Raw genomic sequence first — 10103 nt, 5'->3', positions numbered from 1 at the left:
AGGAATACTTGGTGATGGGAACTATATGTTACTATATGAATAATAAGCCACCATGTGGATTACTTGTCAGGAGCTTCCTGAGTGACATTCTTACATGTATAATGACACCTTCTGCATTGTTATTATCCCATGTTATTCCCTTCATCTACTTCTTCCCTCAGATGTATAACTAGTTTACTGAAAATCAGAGGAATAGTTTGGTTGGCAAGCAGCAGTTGCTGTATTTGCTTTATACTTTCCATAATGCATATGTCTGAATTTTGCAGAAGTCTTTGTGTTTCACATCAAAGAGCTCAGGCCAGGAACTAGAATAAAACCTGCTTGGTTTGTAAAATTATTCTAACAACCATGTAGCAAAATGTCCCAAGGCTCTTCTCGAGTGCATTATCAAATAAAGATCATCTCTAGTAGGTTTGGTGACCAAAACTTGATTAAAAGAGGTAGATTTAAAGGAAGTAGTGAGGCCTAAGGAGAGAACTGTAGAGATTTGGGAGAAATACACAAAAATTGCTGGAGGAACTCAGCAGGTCAGGCAGCATCCATGGATGGAAATAAACAGTTGACATTTCGGGCTGAGACCCTTCATCAGGACTGGAAAGGAAGAGGGCAGAAGCCAGAATAAGAAGGTGGGGGGAGGGGGAGGAGTACATGCAGGCAGGTGATAGGCGAGTCCAGGTGAGAGGGGAAAGGTAGAAGAGGCCAAGGGCTGAAGAAGAAAGAATGCGGTAGGAGAGGGCAGTCGACCATGGAATACAGGACGGGCGAGGGGAGGAGAGGAGATGGGCAGGTCATCAAGGTGGGTGAAGGGAGCCACAGGAATAAGGGAAGACAATACAATGGGAGGAGGGAGATAAAGAAGGGAGGGGTTATCAGAAGTTAGAGAAATTGATGTTGAGGCCATCAGGTTAGAGACTCCCAAGGTGGAATATGAGGTGCTGCTCCTCCAACCTGCACCTGGCCTCAACGTGGCAGTAGAGGAGGCCATGGATAGATATGTCAATATGGGAGTGGGATGTGGAATTGAAGTGGGTGGCCACCAGGAGGTCCTGTTGTTGCAGCAGACGGAGCAAATGTGCTCGAAGCGGCCACCCAATCTGCATCGCGTCTCACTGATGTACAGGATGCCGCACCGGGAGCACCGAATGCAATAAATGACACCCTCGGACTCACAGGTGAAGTGCTGCCTCACCTGGAAGGATTGTTTGGGACCCTGAATGGTGGTGAGGGAGGAGATGTAGGGACAGGTGTAGCACTTGATGTGGTTGCAGGCATAAGCGTGTCTCCGAGATTTGGGAGGCACTGAAGGCACTCCACCAGAAGTGGAACAATAAAAATCGGGCATATGTATGATACAGTGGCCTCTAGTCACAGCCCCACTCAGTCCAATGCCTACCTGTAAAATCAAACTAACAAAGAATTAAACTGATGCCAGACTGCTGGCGGATGTCTACGTGAACTAAGGCAAAGGAGACAGCACATGACTGTGGCTGACCAATCAGTGGTATTGTGGAATGCCCGACTACACGGCAAGTCCATTTCCTATACCCACCAAAACAGTGAACAGATAACCATAAACACACTGTGTGCTTTTTTCTGGCAACTGGGAGGGCATTGTTGTCTTGATTCTTTCTAATACCAGGCACACTTTGGCCAATTGAAGTGGGAATCCAGCCTGTACAGTGGAGGAGAGTAGGAGCTGCCGACGCAGGGAATGTTATAGATCAGTATTTATGAAGGGATGTGGAGGAAGTTGATCTGCCGAGGCTCTACTAGTGACACAACATCATTGGAAAAATGGGATGGATTTGTTCGCAATTGGTTTGTGCACCCATTAATGTTTTTAATTACCTGCTGCCACTGCTAAGAAACCAGAGTTGGGGGAGTGAAGAGATCTTGGGATATTGGTAGAGGGTTGGGAGAGATGCAGTGGTGGTGGAGGAGGTTGTTGGGATGGAAGATCTTACAGGGGTAGGGTAAAAGTGAAGCTATTAAAATACCTTAAAATACTTAGAATTGATTAAAGAATTCTAGAACATCTTTTCACATCTTGGCTGAAAAATAAATGTGCAGGAAGAGGGAAAAGAAGAAAAGCTGTTTAGAAACACAGTGACTTGGCTCTTTATCCTCTTTCATTGATGGTCCCTGCAATAACCTTATTTTCAAGGACCAAATACTATCACCATAATGCAGAGATGAAGGTCAACAGATTAAAAGTGGAATCAGCATCTAAATATGTGGTCTCAACAAATATGTACCTACTCAAATGTTGAAAGCACTGCAGTCCAAGGTATCCAAAGACTGGGACATATTTCTCTTTAAAGATGAGAGCCATCTTGAGGGTAGTCAGAAGATCACCTGTTTTAATTAACAATTTTGACTAAACTTGGTGGAAACGTAAACAGGTTTTGTTTTATTTACCTGGTGTTTAGTAAAATCTCAAGGGTGTTGGATTACAAAGCCAAGGAAGGTATGGCTTCCTGATCATACTCCATCTGGAATACTGTGTTCAGAACAGTGTGGTTGATATAAATACTTTTGTGATCTTTTAGTTAGTGACACCATTCAATGAAATGAAACCTGATTGTTTGGTGGAATACCATTTCGAATTTAATTCCGTCTTCTTCCACAGCAAATTGGGATGTTAATTACCTTGTGCTGTGATAAGTATGTCTTTTTATGAATCTTCTTGCATTGCCTTTTGCTTAACTGCTTATTATCTTATGGTGAGAATCGCTTTTCACTCTGATTGCTGCTCAAGGGGAGCATAGCATGAATTTGAAAGGTCCAATGACTGCTTTGTCTTTAGAGAGACCCTCATTCTGTAGGTCCTTGAAAGCCTGAGCCTTGGTCTTTGACAGCTTCATCTACTCCTCACACCCCGCCACCCCCCACCCCCAGCTATGATCTGCACCCACATTCCTTGAACTTCTTGTTTTCACCCTGGTGATTGGTGATTGTTATTGTGAAGAGGCAGTCAAGCATTCAGTGAACCTTGGTATCTGCTATTGCTGGCAGTTCATGCCTCTCAGTTAGTTGATGCTCAGTGTCACCTACCAGGTAATAAGGGGAGAATGAAAAGGTAAAGCTCAATCAAATGTCATAAATGGAAAATTATTACTATGGATCCTTAACACTTAGTCACAGGAATTGCAGGAATGATACAAAAATCACCTAAGGTATCTATAGGAAAGTTACACAATATTAACAGTTGTTCATTATTTTATATGACTGAAATCCTCTTGGCACACAAATTATCAGAAATTCATACGCCAAGCCAATGTCTCTGTTGTAGATTTTGCTTCAGTGTTACTAGGCCATTCTTACTTACGAGCCAACCGACAGCACAACTGAATGATAGGATACATTATGCAGAACTTGACAACGAGATTTATAGCAAACGGTGGTTCAGAGATAATTGAACTGTAGAAGCAATTCCGATGTTTCCTGTTTTTATTTTCAGGTACAGATGACCTAATCCTTGGTGGAACATGACAGCTATTTGGATTGTAGAAAAGGTCATACTAAAGGAAGTGACTGGTGAACAAAAATGTAAGCTGAGGTAGATATTCTGGAGTTTTGATTTATTATTGGGGCAAAAGAGAATCTTAACAGCTCTTTTCCTTGGGAAATGAAATGGGTAAAACAGGCCACTATAGAAGAGATGGTTCAAGGTTTGTGGAAAAGGGTATTTTTTTGTTCTATGTTTCTAACTCTTAATTACGAACAGTAGTTGAACAAAATAACACAAAACACAGGAAATTTACAACAGGTCAGTCATTATTTGCAAAATAAGAAAACAGGAACAGGAGCAGGTCACTTGGTTCCACAAGCCTGTCCTGCCATTTAACGTGATCTTCTAAGCCAGTTCCCCATAGCCTTCAATTCCCTGATGTTTTAAGAAATACATCTACTTCCACTTTATACCTCCTCTAAATACTTCCTCTTTATACTTCCTCTAAATACCCTCAATGCTGCAGCCTCCACAGCCTCCAGAATAGAGAAAACCAGAGATTCGCCAAGTTTTATCAGAATGTTTTATGTATCTCAGTTTTAAATGACAGTCTTGTAACCATGTCCCCTTGTGTATTGTGGAGGGTCATGGCTGTCATGTGACAGCACTGCCCATTACCTGGTCGAAAGACACACCACTGCCAATCAAGGTTTGGCTCCACCCCACCCATCAGTGCACACCTGACCATTGGTCCCTTTAAGCACCTTTGTACTTGGTCTTGGGCTATTGGCCTTTGTGATCGTTTGGTCCTTGCTGGCACTGGGCCATTGGCCTTTGTAAATTACCTGGGCTGGACCCCCCAGCCCTCTAGCACTATAAAGAGTGCCACATGTGCTCGGCTCGCTCTCTTTTGCCTGCCCTGAGGGATCACCCTGCTTCATCCCAGGCCGAGGAACCGGGGAACGGCGCTGGAGAAATTGTTGGTATGGTGTGCACTGTTAATAGGGTTGGGGGCATTCTAGTTAGTATCCCTGGTAGCATAGAGTCATGCCTGCACTGAGTCAAGGGGTGGTGGGTATTGTATTGTTTTTCCTTGATTGTACCTGGTTCGTGTGTGTGTGTGTGTTTGTGTGTGTGTGTGTGTGTGTGTGTGTGTGTGTGTGTATTTTACCCCGTTGCGATTTTCCCACGCTTGCTATTAACTGTGCGTGTGTGTTATTCCCGTTACCCTTTCCCCGCGTTTGTCTTTTGTAAATAAATCATTTATCTCTAAGACTGTGTTCAGAGTCCTTGCCTTCTGAGACCCTGAATCTGTTTCACAACAATTGGCGCTGCGAGAAGGGTCTCAAAGGTCTTGGCTGAACACAGACACAGGGAGGGATGTTCTGGAATAGGGGCTAGAAAGCCAGTGCAGGCACTGAGGATAGGATTCCCGGGTGGACCGATGAGAGGGAGGGATCTAGGAGCTTGACCAGCATGCTGGTGGACCACGGTAAACCAGTGGACTGTGTCGAGTAGTTAGACCCCCGTGGTGAGAAACTGGGGCACCACGTGGTCACCTTCCTCCAGAGGTCGAGGTTCCCCAAGGCTAAGGGAAGTCAAAGGGGTGCCTTCTGGCTGTTTGCTTCCCTCTTGAGATGCCAGGTCAGGACTACTGGCCAGATACATGTCACCAAAAAGACAAAGGGATAGAGGTACTCCAGCAGCACTGCTGTGTGCTGCAGGAGGCAGTCCAGCCTGCCCAGATCCGAGCCAGCAACCTTGAGGCCAAAGGTACCGGGGTTGCCTGCAGGCTGATCCAAAATTCGAGCCCTGGTCCGGCGCGGCAACAAGCTGGATGTATGGCTGGGGGATGGGGTTATGTAGATGGATAATGACGAGGAAGGGGTTCCCGAAGAGCCTGGGTCCAATCACACCAGCCCTCCCCCCTCCCCACCCGAACCCCTGCATGCTTGACCAGTCATCACGCGGTCCCAGGTCCGCCATGTAAGGAAGGGGAGTCAGGATGAGGCTCCCGCAGGGGAAAGTGCCCGTTGTCCCTTTGAGACTACGGAGACCTGGGATTTCTCAGCCAAGGAGCTGACCCAGCTGGCAGATCGGTACTGCCAGCGGCCAGGCAAGCACCTGGCCACATGGCTGCTCCAACTGTGGGATGAGGGGGCCCCCAACGTGAGCCTCTCTCACCAGGAAGCAAGCGCCCTGGGGAGCCTGTCCAACCAGCAGAGTGTCAACAATGCCCTATGGGCACCACAGGAAGGGATTGGGGACAGCACTACCCCATGGGATCGGGTAGTGACTGCTGTGAGGGTCCGGTACCCTACCCTTCTCGAGTGGGATTTATACGGGCGACCACAATGGAGCACGGTCAGTGAGGGCACCAGGGTCATTAGGGAGTGGCCACTGGTGACCAGCATTTAAGAGGGAGCCTGCGATCACAACTCTTTAGAAAATACCAGGGTGACCAGCGCACTAACGGGATACCTGGCCACCACCACGCGCCCCGATTTGAGGCCAGTAGTCCTGCCCCTCATGGAACCGGCTAATGGGAAGACCATGCGGGACGCCATCACCCTCCTCAAAGGGCTAGAGTACTTGCAGCGGGGGGCGCCCACCCAGGTCCATAGGGCGAAGACGAGGGCTGGAGACACAACCCCTCGTTTTACACGGTAACGGCTATTCTTGGACCTGCTGCACGCATGGGTGGATCGCACCAGCATAGATGGGGTCCCGACCTCCACCATTTATGCGCCGTGGAAAGAGCTTTGCGGGGGGAAATCCGGCCAGGGGAAAACCCACAACCACCCCGGGACCAAGCCCGACACAGAGGGCACCCACAACTGCCAGACCACATGGGCTGACCCGCCAACACTGGCACTGCCTCCGCCCCTCCTCCACTCGAAACAGTCTCTCCTGCCCTCAAGGCTGAGCTCCGGGACCTGCTGAGACAGGAAGTATCCCATCTCCACCAGCAGGAACCCTCACCCACAGGACAGCAGACATCCACCCCCCTCCCATAGAATCATAGAACAGTACAGCACAATACAGGTCCTTCGGCCCACAGTGTTGCGCCAATCTTTAAACCTCGCCTAAGACTATCTAACCCCTTCCTCCCACATATCCCTCTATTTTAAAGTCCTCCATATGCTTATCTAGCAATCTCTTGAATTTGACTAATGTACCTGCCTCCACCATCACCCCAGGTAGCGCATTCCATGCCCCAACCACTCTCTGGGTAAAAAAACTTCCTCTGATACCTTCCTTGAACTTCCCACCCATTACTTTAAAGCCATGCCCTCTTGTATTGAGCATTGGTGCCCTGGGAAAGAGGCGCTGGCTATCCACTCTATCTATTCCTCTTAATATTTTGTACATCTCTATCATGTCTCCTCTCATCCTCCTTCTCTGCAAAGAGTAAAGCCCTAGCTCCCTAAGTCTCTCCTCATAATGCATACTCTCTAAACCAGGCAGCATCCTCCTCTGCACCCTTTCCAACGCTTCCACATCCTTCCTATAATGAGGTGACCAGAACTGGACACAGTACTCTAAGTGTGGTCTAACCAGAGTTTTGTGGAGCTGCATCATTACCTCACGTTTCTTAAACTCGATCCCACGACTTATGAAAGCTAACATCCCATAAGCTTTCTTAACTACCCTATCCACCTGTGAGGCAACTTTCAGGGATCTGCGGATATGAACCCCCAGATCTCTCTGCTCCTCCACACTCTCCAGGATCCTGCCATTAACTTTGTACTCCGACTTGGAGTTAGTCATTCCAAAGTGTACCACCTCACACTTCTCCGGATTGAACTCCATCTGTCATTTCTCAGCCCAGCTCTGCATCCTATCAATGTCCCTCTGCAATCTTTGACAGTCCTCCACACTGTTCACAACACCACCAACCTTTGTGTCATCTGCAAACTTTCCAACCCACCCTTCTACCCCCTCATCCAAGTCATTAATAAAAATCAAGATAACTAGAAGTCCCAGAACTGATCCTTGTGGGGCACCACTAGTCACAGCCCTCCAGTCTGTATGCACTCCCTCCACTACAACCCTCTGCTTTCCACAGGCAAGCCAATTCTGAATCCACATGGTCAAGTGTCCCTGGATCACATGCCCTCTGATCTTCTGAAGAACCTTGTCAAATGCCTTACTAAAATCCATGTAGACCACATCTACTGCACCACCCTCATCAATCTGCCTGGTCACCTCCTCAAAGAAACCTATTAGGCTTGTGAGACATGATCTTCCCTTCACAAAGCCATGCTGGCTGTCCCTGATCAGACCATGATTCTCTAAATGACCATAGATCCTATCTCTAAGAATCCTTTCCGACAGCTTGCCCACCACAGATGTAAGGCTCACTGGTCTATAATTCCCTGGACTATCCCTACTACCTTTTTTGAATAAGGGGACAACATTTGCCACCCTCCAATCCTCCGGTACCATTCCCATGGACAACGAGGACTCAAAGATCTGAGCCAACGGTTCAGCAATCTCCTCCTTCGCCTCACGGAGCAGCCTGGGGAATATTCCGTCAGGCCCCGGGGACTTATCTGACCTAATATTTGCTAACAGCTCCAACACATCCTCTCTCTTTATATCTACATGCTCCAGAGAACCTTACCAACACTATCCTCAGCGTCATCAAGACCTCTCTGCTTGGTGAATACTGAAGAACACTTGAGAACCTCACCCACTTCCACAGCTTCCAGGCACATCTTCCCACCTTTGTCTCTAATCGGTCCTACCTTTACTCTCGTCATCCTTCTGCTCTTCACATAAGTGAAAGATGCCTTGGGGATCTCCTTAACCCTACTCGCCAAGGCCTTTTCATGTCCCCTTCTTGCTCTCCTCAGCCCCTTAAGTTCCTTCCTTGCTACCCGATATTCCTCATGAGCCCTATCTGATCCTTGCTGCCTAAACCTTATGTATGCTGCCTTCTTCCTCCTAACTAGGTGTTCCACCTCTCTTGTCACCCATGGTTCCTTCACCCTGCCATTCTTTCTCTGCCTCACGGGACAAATTCATCCCTAACATCCTGCAAGAGATCCCTGAACAACAACCACATCCCCAGAGTACATTTCCCTTCAAAAATGTCATCCCAATTTACTCTCGCAAGTTCTAGCGTTATGGCCTCATAATTTGCCCTTCCCCAGTTCAACTTCTTCCTGTCCTCTTTGCTCCTATCCTTGTCCATGATAATGGTCACTGTCTCCCAAATGCTCACCCACTGATAGATCTGTCACCTGACCCGGTTCATTACCTAATACTAGATCTAATATGGCATTCCCTCTAGTCGGCCTGTCAACATACTGTGACAGAAATCTGTCCTGGACACACTTAACAAACTCTGCCCCGTCTACACCTTTGGCACTAAGCAGGTGCCAATCAATATTTGGGAAGTTGAAGTCTCCCATGATAACAACCCTGTCATTCTTGCACCTTTCCAAAATCTGCCTCCCAATCTGCTCCTGAGTATCTCTGCTGCTACCGGGGGACCTATAGAATACTCCCAGTAGAGTAACTGCTCCTTTCTTGTTCCTAACTTCCACCCATACTGACTCTAGAGAGGATCCTTCTACATTATCCACCCTTTCTGCAGCTGTAATAGTGTCCTTGACCAGTAACGTCACTCCTCCTCCTCTTCTCCCCCCCTCCCTATCCCTTTTAAAACACTGAAATCCAGGAATATTCAGTATCCATTCCTGCCCTGGTGACAGCCAAGCCTCTACAAGAGCCACAATATCATAGTTTCATGTATTTATCCAAGCTCTCAGTTCATCACCCTTATTCCTGATGGATGAAGGCCAGGGCCCCCGCTGCGTTTGTTCCATTGCCCTCCCCCGCCCAGGGGACCTGAGGCCACATATACTGGTAGTGGTACATTGGGGAAAGGGGAACATACAGAGGTGGATGGCACTCGTCGATATGGGTGCCCAACACACCATCATCCTGGGCAACCCCGCTGGGTGGAAAGAGACACAGATGCAGATAGACGGGTTGGGAGGTTTCCTTTCGCCAGCGAGGGAAGTCACGATCCGCGTGGCCATTGGGAACCAACCTCCTCGACCCGTAACAGTTTTAATAGCGGCCTCGCCTGAGTGCATCTAAGGGATCAATGTCTTAAAGGGACAGTCCCTTCATACTAACTGGGGCAAGTTTATGTTCGGAGTCGCATGGGCTACAGTTGTACTTGGGGCAGCCAAATGGAAACCAGTTGTTGATCCCCCTCCCTCCAAGGTCGTCTGTAGCCGATAGTACAGAGTGCCGGAGACACCAAGATATCGCTGAGGTTGTCCAAGCCCTGCTGCGGGAGGGCGTCATTAGACCCGCAGCCTCTCCCTTCAACAGCCCCGTCTGGCCTGTCCGCTAAAAGAATGGGACGTGGCACATGGTGGTGGACCACAGACACCTCAACAAGTCTGCTCCCCCCCCCCACCCCTCACTGCCGCCATGCCCGACATAGTCACTTTAGTGGAGGATATGTGGGGCACCCAGACAAGCAGTGGTAGATTTGGCCAATGCATTCTTTTCCATCCCCCTCCATCGCAGTTCCCAAAATCAGTTTGCATTCACCTGGGATGGGAGACAATATACAACCTGCCATCTACCCCAAGGCTATGTTCACAGCCCCACCATTTGTCATGGT

This window comes from Pristis pectinata, chromosome 6, assembly GCF_009764475.1.
Source record: "Pristis pectinata isolate sPriPec2 chromosome 6, sPriPec2.1.pri, whole genome shotgun sequence".
Taxonomy (NCBI): Eukaryota; Metazoa; Chordata; class Chondrichthyes; order Rhinopristiformes; family Pristidae; genus Pristis; species Pristis pectinata.
This window is presented reverse-complemented; position numbering follows the sequence as displayed.